Source organism: Oncorhynchus masou, chromosome 7 (assembly GCF_036934945.1).
Source record: "Oncorhynchus masou masou isolate Uvic2021 chromosome 7, UVic_Omas_1.1, whole genome shotgun sequence".
NCBI lineage: Eukaryota > Metazoa > Chordata > Actinopteri > Salmoniformes > Salmonidae > Oncorhynchus > Oncorhynchus masou.
The window spans coordinates 23,566,900-23,578,199 of NC_088218.1; positions in this window are offsets into that span (position 1 = coordinate 23,566,900).

Below are 11,300 nucleotides of genomic sequence, written 5' to 3' on the forward strand. Positions count from 1 at the left end.
GCTAGCTAGCACAGCCACAAAGTCATACAATCTAACCCCAACCTTAACCACACTGCTAACCCTAGCCTTAAATTCAAAGCACATTTTTAGCCATAGACAATTTTGACTTTGCAGCTCGGGAAATCGCAGAGTTCTGCCTCCAGGCCAACGTCAACCTGCGTCTACAGAGCTCCTCATTGTTTACCATTCGAACTTGAGCCACCTCTTTAAAGGAAGTTAAAACCATCATGATAGCCCATGAAGATCAAATGACTTTGTACCCATCATTCCTTCACAAAGTGTTCAATTGTGTCCCGTTGTGGCTTTCTTCGACAGTGAACAAAGCTCCCTACAGTTGAACAGTACATGTTGTATAGGTGTACAGTGGAATATTTTCATTACGCGCTCCATGAACTGTGAAAGCAATCTGGCATCAAAGGGAAGCCAAGATAGAGGCAACACAATGCTCCATCAGTGACCGTACAGTAGGACTGTTAAGGTGTTTTCGTGTTCTCGTCCCCACAACCCCCCCCCCACTCCCCTCCCCCTTCCCACAGTGATGTAACATAACAAGGTTTTAATGTGCACGCTCGAATGACAAAGACGCTTTGCGAGTGCAAGGCGATGTCGGAATCCATTGACCTTAGAGAAGTAGATCAGTAGATGTACCGGCACGTCTCATTCGTTCGTCAGAGAGTGACACATCCAAATGTGCAGATGAAACTGACAAGGGCTTTTTATCCCTTTTGTCAGAAACAAAGACTTGCAAAGTAAGATGATACATGAGTGTTGTAAGGGGAAGAGCACCATGTGATGTTTATTCTGGGCTGTAGGTGGGTGTGATGCCCGACATTGAGGTCTTGTTGCTTTTTGTTGATGAAGACAATCAGGTAGTCGTTCTCCAGTTATTAGCTTTCAGGTTCGCTGTGAATGATCTGCCACGCAGCTGACATGACAACATCATCTTTTCCGTTGTCATTTATACAGGAGTCAATTGACAATGACATTCAGTTATTGTTTTTGACAATGGTCAAGAGCCTCTCTTCCACAATGGGCCCTTATCTGACGGTCGGAGGCAAAGACTGCTAATCAGGATTACGCTTGAGTCTTCATGGGACATAAATGAATTCCGAGACTTTGATAGATGATTACTCTGAGATGAGATTTTAATGGCTTAATGTTGCCAGCAATTAATCTTCTAAGAAGCTGCTGAGTCTTTGTGCTGATTTGACCAGCGGGACCGATACACTGCTGGGGACCGAATCTATTTAATTAATCCTTCAGTGTGTTTGTTCCACAGGCCAGTCAAACATGCTGCCTTTCAATTAGAAAAACAATGACTCGTAATAACAATTCTTCATATGTACTGTAATGTGCCTCTGAGAGAGGCGAAAGGAGCGATATGAAAAAGGACAGGTCGACTACGGCGCCAGTGTCAGGGATTAAAGGGGAGAGTCTAGTTTAAATGATGATCTCATTGGATCATTCTTAAGACAAACAAACAGACAGACACTAGCTACAATACCACATATAACTCCAGCGACAGAACCACATGTCACATTTTCTCAATGAAATGATAACTAGGTTTTAGGGCTCATACATAAAATCAAGGTAATTATGCAATAATATCAAAGGGTTAAGGTAATTACTGAAAATATAGATATTGACTGAAATTTAAGTTGTAGCTTAGTGGGGTGTTCTAGATAAGTCTATGGCTGTCTGAAGGGGTTCTCAATCAGAGGCAGGTGTTTATCGTTGTCTCTGATTGGGAACCATATTTAGGCAGTCATATTCTTTGAGTGTGTCGTGGGTGATTGTCCTTAGTGTCCTTATGTCCTTATGTCCTTATGTCCTTAATGTCCTTAGTGTCCTTAGTGTCCTTTTGTCCTTATGTCTGTCGTGTATTATTTTGCACCAGTATTAGGCTGTTTCGGTTTTCGTTACGTTCATTGTTTTTGTAGTGTTTGTATTTTGATTCGTGTTTCTTCAGTTCATTAAACATGGATCGCAATCTACACGCTGCATTTTGGTCCGACTCTCCTTCACACATAGAAAACCGTGAACAGAATCACCCACCACAACAGGACCAAGCGGCGTGACAACAGGCAGCGGCAGCAGGAGATACATAATAAGGATTTCTGGACTTGGGAGGAAATCCTAGACGGAGAAGGACCCTGGGCACAGCCTGGAGAATATCGCCACCCCAAGGAAGAACTGGAGGCGGAGAAAGCAGAGAGGCGCTGGTATGAGGAGGCAGCACGGCGACGTGGATGGAAGCCAGAGAGTCAGCCCCAAAAATTTCTTGGAGGGAGCTCACAGGGAGTATGGCGACGCTAGGTAGGAGACCTACGCCAACTTCCTGTGGTTACCGGGGGGCTAGAGAGACCGGGCAGGCACCGTGTTATGCTGTGGTGCGCACGGTGTCCCCAGTGCGGGTGCATAGCCCGGTGCGGTATATTCCAGCTCCACGTATCGGCCGGGCTAGAGTGAGCGTCGAGCCAAATGCCATGAAGCCGGCTCTACGCATCTGGTCCCCAGTGCGTCTCCTTGGGCCGGCTTACGTGGCACCAGCCTTGCGCACGGTGTCCCCGGTTCGCCTGCATAGCCCAGTGTGGGCTATTCCACCTCGCCGCACTGGCAGAGCGACCGGGAGTATTCAACCAGGTAAGGTTGGGCAGGCTCGGTGCTCAAGAGCTCCAGTGCGCCTGCACGGTCCGGTCTACCCTGTACCACCTCCACGCACCAGTCCTCCGGTGGCAGCTCCCCGCACCAGGCTTCCTGTGCGTGTCCTCGGCCCAGTACCACCAGTGCCAGCACCACGCATCAGGCCTACAGTGCGCCTCTCCAGCGCTGCCAGAGCCTTCCTCCTCTCCTGCGCTGCTGGAGTCTACCACCTGTTTAGCGCTGCCAAAGCCTTCCGCCTCTACAGCGCTGCCGGAGTCTTCCGCATTTTCAGCGCTGCCAGAGCCTTCCTCAACTACAGCGCTGCTGGAGTCTCCTGCCTGTTCAGCGCAGCTGGAGCTGCCAGCCTGCATGGAGCAGCCAGAGCTGCCAGTCTGCATGGAGCAGCCAGAGCTGCCAGTCTGCATGGAGCAGCCAGAGCTGTCAGTCTGCATGGAGCAGCCAGAGCTGCCAGTCTGCATGGAGCAGCCAGAGCTGCCAGTATGCATGGAGCAGCTAGAGCTGTCAGTCTGCAAGGAGCTGTCAGTCTGCAAGGATTTGCCAGTCTGCAAGGAGCTGCCAGTCTGCAAGGAGCTGCCAGTCTGCAAGGAGCTGCCAGAGCTGCCAGTCTGCATGGAGCTGTCAGAGCTGCCAGTCTGCAAGAAGCCGCCAGAGCTGCCAGTCTGCAAGAAGCCGCCAGAGCTGCCAGTCTGCATGGAGCAGCCAGAGCCGTCAGTCAGTATGGAGCAGCCAGAGCCGTCAGTCAGCATGGAGCAGCCAGAGCCGCCAGTCAGCATGGAGCAGCCAGAGCCGCCAGTCAGCATGGAGCAGCAGAACCGCCAGTCAGCATGGAGCAGCCAGAGCTGCCAGTCAGCATGGAGCAGCCAGATCCGTCAGTCTGCCAGGATCCGCCAGTCAGCCAGACTCTTCCAGATCTGCCAGTCAGCCAGACTCTTCCAGATCCGCCAGTCAGCCAGGATCCGCCAGTCAGCCAGACTCTTCCAGATCCCCCAGTCAGCAAGACTCTTCCAGATCTGCCAGTCAGCCAGACTCTTCCAGATCCCCCAGTCAGCCAGACTCTTCCAGATCCGCCAGTCAGCCAGACTCTTCCAGATCCGCCAGTCAGCCAGACTCTTCCAGATCCGCCAGCCAGCCAGGATCTGCCAGATCCAACTACCTGCCTGAGCTTCAGCATGGAGTCAGCATGGAGCAGCCAGAGCCGCCAGTCAGCATGGAGCAGCCAGAGCCGCCAGTCAGCATGGAGCAGCAGAACCGCCAGTCAGCATGGAGCAGCCAGAGCTGCCAGTCAGCATGGAGCAGCCAGATCCGTCAGTCTGCCAGGATCCGCCAGTCAGCCAGACTGAACCGTATTAGGCTGTTTCGGTTTTCGTTACGTTCATTGTTTTTGTAGTGTTTGTATTTTGATTCGTGTTTCTTCAGTTCATTAAACATGGATCGCAATCTACACGCCGCATTTTGGTCCGACTCTCCTTTCACACATAGAAAACCGTAACAAGACCTCCACAAGTCTGATTCATCCTTAGGATCAATTTCCAAATGCCTGAAGGTACCATGTTCACATGTACAAACAATAGTAGGCAAGTATAAATGTAATGCTCCGGGTGTCGTGGGTGTGGAGTCAAAAGCAGGAGACAGAGAGTTCAATGCTGTGCGTCTTTAATAGCACCAACGCACCACAGGGTGCTCACAATAGGTACGTTCCCAAACACAGGGAATCAAAATGTACAACGAAAAATACACGACCAAGTACTAACACGTACCTCTACAACAGAGCCGAATGTTACATTGAAATAATCCCGCACAACAACCAGGCGGGCCGGCTGTCTAATAAAGACAAACTAATTAAACATACACAGGTGCTACCACTAAACATACAAGGAGGGGGAGGAAAGACAATCAGTGGCAGCTAATAGGCCGGTGACGACGACCGCCGAGCGCCACCCGCTCGGGAAAGGGAACCACCTTCGGTCGGACTCGTGACAATAAACACCATGGGACCACGCAGCCGTCAATACCGCTCAGAAAAGAGATGCGTTCTGTCTCCTATAGATGAACGTACTTTGTTGTGATAAGTGCATATCAATCCCAGAACAACAGCAAAGGACCCTGTGAAGATGTTGGAGGAAACAGGTACAATAAAAAGATGATGTTGGAGGAAAGATGTTGGAGGAAACAGGTACAATAAAATGTGTCCTATATCAACATAACCTGAAAGGCTGCTCGGCAAGGAAGAAGCTACTGCTCAAAAACCGCCATCAAAAAGCCAGACTACGGTTTGCAACTGCACATGGGGACAAAGATCGTACTTTTTGGAGGAATGTCCTTCTGTCTGATGAAAAAAAACATTGAAATGTTTGGCCATAATAACCATCGTTATATTTGGAGGAAAAAGAGGGAGGCTTGCAAGCCGAAGAACACCATCCCAACCATGAAGCACGGGGGTGGCAGCATCATGTTGTGGGGATACTTTGCTGCAGGAGGGACTGGTGCACTTCACAAAATAGATGGCATCATGAGGCAGAAAAATTATGTGGATATATTGAAAAGTTCAAGCTTGGTCGCAAATGGGACTTCCAAATGGACAATGACCCCAAGCACACTTCCAAAGTTGTGGCAAAATGGCTTAAGGACAACAAAGTCAAGGTATTGGAGTGGCCATCACAAAGCCCTGACCTCAATCCTACAGAAAATGTGTGGGCAGAACTGAAAAAGCGTGTGCGATCAAGGAGGCCTACAAACCTGACTCAGTTACACCATCTCTGTCAGGAGGAATGGGGCAAAATTCACCCAATTTATTGTGGGAAGCTTGTGGAAGGCTACCTGAAACATTTGACCCAAGTTATACAATTTAAAGGCAATGCTACCTAATACTGATTGAGTGTATATACACTTCTGAACCACTGGGAATGTGATGAAAGAAATAAAAGCTGAAATAAATAATTCTCTCTCTACTATTATTCTGACATTTCACATTCTTAAAATAAAGTGGTGATCCTAACTGACCCAAGACAGGGGATTTTTACTAGGATTAAATGTCAGGAATTGTGAAAAACTGAGTTTAAATGCATTTGGCTAAGGTGTATGTAAACCTCTGACTTCAACTGTATGTATTTTTGATTTAGTTTACATTTTTTATAGATTTTTTTCACCTGCAGTGAATCCACTCAACATTTACATTACATCAGTCATCTAGCAGACTCCCATCCAGAGCGACTCACAGGAGAAACCAGGGTCAAGCGCCCCACCCAAGGGCATGTCGACAGATCTCCCATCAAGTCAAGTCAGGGACCCAAACCAGCAACCTATCGACCATCGGCCCAAGCCGATTACAATTTGGTCCGTCGTGGTCTGGTGCGGTGTGTCACAGCATCATCGGACAGAGCTTGTTGTCATTGCAGGCAATCTCAACGCTGTGCGTTACAGGGAAGACATCCTCCTCGCTCATGTGGTACCCTTCCTGCAGGCTCATCCTGACATGACCATCCAGCATGACAATGCCACAAGCCATACTGCTCGTTCTGTGTGTGATTTCCTGCAAAACAGGAAATTCCGTGTTCTGCCTTGGCCAGCGAAGAGCCAGGATCTCAATCTCATTGAGCACGTCTGGGACCTGTTGGATCGGAGGGTGAGGGCTAGGGCTATGAAATGTCCAGGAACTTGCAGGTGCCTTGGTGGAAGAGTGGGGTAACATCTCATTGCAAGAACTGGCAAATCTGGTGCAGTCCATGAGGAGGAGATGCAGTGCAGTACTTAAATGCAGCTGGTGGCCACACCAGATAATGACGGTTACTTTTGTTTCTTGTTTTGTATTATGCTTTGATAATTTATTAAATTATTCACTCCCTGAACTTGCTTCCTGATTCCCAGCACAAATGTTACAGTGTGTGTCTGTGTGTCTGTCTCAGTGGCTTGAGAGGAGGAAGGCTCAGGGGGGTAAAAGCACCTTTCCCTGCTGTCCCCCTCTTTCTGGAGGAAGATAAAGTTCTGCATGTGTGCAGACGAGTCCAAGCAGGCCCAACAAAAGCCTCTAATAGCGATTTAGTATCTCAATCCTTTGGCACATTTCTGTATGCTTTGACAGGTCAACTACCATGCAGCAATTTGTTCCCCAAATATTTGTTTTCCTCGACTTAAATCACTTATTACCTAGAGCGAGGAGGAGGAGGGGGAGGGGGAGGAAGAGGATGAATTGCACCAGTAGGGGGATAATTAGGAGCTGGAAAAGTTCTAGAAGCCCTTGTCTGTGACATTCATCAACAAGGAGCTTTCAATAATGTATTAATCAGAGTCAAAGTATTTCCATTATATTTAGGCCTAACTACCTGCTGATTTACTGGTATGCGATCTGTGATAGATAATGTGACTTGCTCAAAATTCAATCACATGGACCCCAATATACAATTAAAACATCAGACATGCGTTGGGTGAGTCCTCTACCTATTTGGTGTCACAAATTGCAATAGTTATGTTGAGTAATTTGCTTGCTACTGTACAATGATTGATCCAGAAAATACAGTTGAAGTCGGAAGTTTACATACGCTTAGGTTGGAGTCATTAAAACTCGTTTTTCAACCACTCAACAAATTTCTTGTTAACAAACTATAGTTTGTTCTCCTAGAAATGAACATACTTCGGTGCGATATGTGCAAATCAATCCCAGAACAACAGCAAAGGACCTTGTGAAGATGCTGGAGGAAACAGGTACAAAAGTGTCTATAGCCACAGTAAAACGAGTACTATATCGACATAACCTGAAAGGCCGCTCAGCAAGGAAGACGCCACTGCTCCAAAACCGGCTAAAAATGCCAGACTACGGTTTGCAACTGCACATGGGGACAAAGACTTTTTGGAGAAATGTTCTCTGGTCTGATGAAACAAACAAATAACTGATTGGCCATAATGACCATCGTTATGTTTGGGGGTAAAAGGGGAGGCTTGCAAGCCGAAGAACACCATCCCAACCATGAAGCACGGGGGTGGCAGCATCATGTTGTGGGGGTGCTTTGCTGCAGGAGGGACTGGTGCACTTCACAAAATAGATGGCATCATGGGAAAGGAAAATGTATGTGGATATGTTGAAGCAACATCTCAAGACATCAGTCAGGAAGTTAAAGCTTGGTCGCAAATGGGTCTTCCAAATGGACAATGACCCCAAGCATACTTCCAAAGTTGTGGCAAAATGGCTCAAGGACAACAAAGTGAAGGTATTGGAGTGGCCATCACAAAGCTCTGACCTCAACCCTATAGAGAATGTGTGGGCAGAACTGAAAAAGCGTGTGCGATCAAGGCAGCCTACAAACCTGACTCAGTTACACCATCTCTGTCAGGAGGAATGGTCCAATATTTACCCAACTTGTGGAAGCTTGTGGAAGGCTACCTGAAATGTTTGACCCAAGTTAAACAATTTAAAGGCAATGCTACCAAATACTAACTGAGAGTATATTCCGACCCACTGGGAATATGATGAAAGAAATAAAAGCTGAAATAAATAATTCTCTCTACTATTATTCTGACATTTCACATTCTTAAAATAAAGTGGTGATCCTAACTGACCTAAGACTGGGAGCTTTTACTGGGATTAAATGTAAGGAATTGTGAAAATCTGAGTTTAATGTATTTGGCTATGGTGTATGTAAACTTCCAATTTCAACTGTACTGTAGCTATTTACCTTGACTCTGGCTACCTACTCACCAAAAAGATTTGACATGATGATACTGACAGATTTACTGTTGCAAAGAGGAGGCTAAGCTCTGACTAGATCATCTGCTAACTCTCTTGTTAGCTAGCTAATTTGTTTACAAATGAGTTCAGTTAGTGAGTGTGCTAGCAGTCTAAACATCTAGCTACTAGCTAGTTAACTAGCTAACTTGCTGACTGTTGGCTAGCCAAAGCAAATGTTTTGAAAGTTTAATATTTGGCTCTGTTTTAGTCCATGTGATTTGGAAGTCTGTCCATCATATTTCCACCTCGTGTGCAGCCAAGTGTCCAGTCCTGATGATGTCACAGGGTGCATCCAGAATGCATGAGTACGCAGAATGACCATGAACAGGTTGGATGAAGTAAGGTGAACTCTGTTACAGAAGCCTATGTGGAGTTTTCTAGGTAGAACCAATGTGTTCAAGTCCCATTGATACACAGTGAAAGCCACTAACTTCCAGTTTGTCTCACACGCCAAACAAACAAACAATTACTGTAGGCAATAACCTTATATGTCAGGACAAGATGTCCACTGTAATGGCCAACTGGTCTCACTCTGGCCTCGTAGGCAACTCAATTTGCATTGTATTTTGTCTCCCACCCTAAAGTGGTGGATTTGGAAATAAAGCAATTTTCGATTTCTGTAATTATCCTGCATTTGAAGAGCAACATTCCTGTGTAACTAAAAATGGATGACCTTTGCTGACTTTATTCATCTTTCAAAACCTGAAAGCTGAATTAAAGAACAAATCAATTCCCCAGATCTTGGCTCTTAGTCACGATAACACTGACATAACATACCCTATGTCCCTTCATTTGATTCACATTGATTTCTCCCTCCACCTAATGCTTCTAAGATATGAATTAAAATTAGGTTATGCAGCGGCTCAGCAATTAAGCATCTTTACAACCATTTGGTCTCCTAAGCTGCCCAACAGTTTACCTCTTCTTCCTCCCAACTGCTCCCCCAGAAGGTCACGGGCCCGTGAAGCCCCTACCAAGCCCCTACCATTCCCACCTGTGGAGAGGAGAGCATAAAGTCCTAAGTCCATCTTAGTGTTCTTCCCAAAGGCTTTGGCCAACAGATGGTTCCTCAAATCCCCTGGTTTCCTCCGGGCTTGAAAATGTCCCCCCCCCAAAAAAAAAAAACCTCAGATATGTTTTTCCACATTACATCTCTTCTGACTGTGGTTCTGCCTGTCATGTAGTTGTTCATAACCCACAAGCAAGAGAAACAATCATACTTGGATTTTTAATCTCTTCAAACATCTTTCTCAACCAAAGAATGCAATTTATTGTGATTATGCTGAGAAGAACACAAGTTAATATCTTAAAACTGTCAAGTCAGTACTTGCTGCACGTTCTCTGACACTCACTCAATGTCATGACGTTTTTTAATTTCCGAAAAGTGTGTGTGAAAACTCCCCGTGAGAAAACCACACTGTCCACAACAAAGCTCACACTGTAAAATGACATTTGTGACAGGCTGGTGTCTTTTTCTAGTTGTCCATGTGTTCTCTTGACAACTGAAAAGAGGATGGTCCACCCCGATCATGATGGCCATTGTTCCTGCAGTCAGAGGCCATGATATCACAGTGGGACAGATTCCAGCCAGCCAACATGTCCCTTTGTCTCCAATTATGATAATGTAAAAGCCTTGGCTCCATGGAACCTGTCTGTGCCCAAATTCCCAGCGGACATTCCTGTTCTCCTCATATGGAGGAGGGGTTCTATCAACCCTATGGTATGTCCTATGGTTTGTATTCCGCTCTTGAGAAAGTGATGAACTTGTGCCGCCACATTTGGTAACACTTTATTTGGAGAGTCCTCTTACAGATGCTTTATAGATGTTCAACTTACAACTCATTGTTTAATTCGATATCCACTAACCCTAGCCCTATAACCGTAACCCTTAACCCTTAACCTAACCCGAGATTCTAAAATGCAGATGTACGTTCAGCCAATGTAAAAGGTGATCGACCTTAGTGTTGCTGCCCACTAAGGCGGCGCTAACCCGGGACCGACATCAGACTGAGGATGACAGGCATCTTTGTGGTGTGTGCTGCCTGCATGTGGCTCCACTGGGCTCACAGAGAGAATAATGGCGGTGTTGCTGCCGTGAGCAGCCTTAATGGCTTGTGGTTAAGGAGACACACCAGGTTGTGTTGCTAATGACAGGGTTCATTGACGACATCAGCCCTGTCCTGCCACTCAAACGTACCCACTATGAATGCCATCATTGTTCTTACTCAGACTCCGAGAGGCAAAAGTTGCCATTGTGTGGTTTTCTAGGTCACAGGATACATATTTATGTGACTGAAAAGATTTAGTAAGAGAGAGAGACAAAAAAAACAATAATTTACTCATCGTCTATTCTCGTGTTTTATTTTGTCAGTGTGTTAGTTCTGCATTGATAAACTGACGCACAACGGGATCCCCTTCCCTCAGTAGCCAATGATTTCCTTATCAGTAGCAAAAGATTTGAGCTACTCATGCAAGACATATTGATGTTTATTAATCAGCACTTCTTTGTCATGTTAGACTGTGAGTTTCCCCATCACAACCTGCAGTTCATTATCACAAGCTTTCACAACAGCATTTTTTCTCCATTGACATCAATTAATCAAATCTCCCTCGTGGGATCTTGTTTTAACAAGTTACAGGTGTCCGTTTACGTTTACAATGTTATGCCTAGTCAATGAGACCAGCCTTGCAAAACATAGCTACACTAACTGTCAACAGTGTGTGGCCAAAGCCTGGCCAGTGTTGTCATCGTCTATCCTGATCTTGTTTTCACTGATGTAGTGCGTGCGCACGGCTGTATGAAAAGCCAAAGCGATACCTCCAGTGAAATCGTTAGCGTGAAGAACAAGACATGAAGAAGATCGCAGGTGCTCTGGGCTCCCTAATTCCCCGCACCTGTGAGGGCACATGGGCAGCG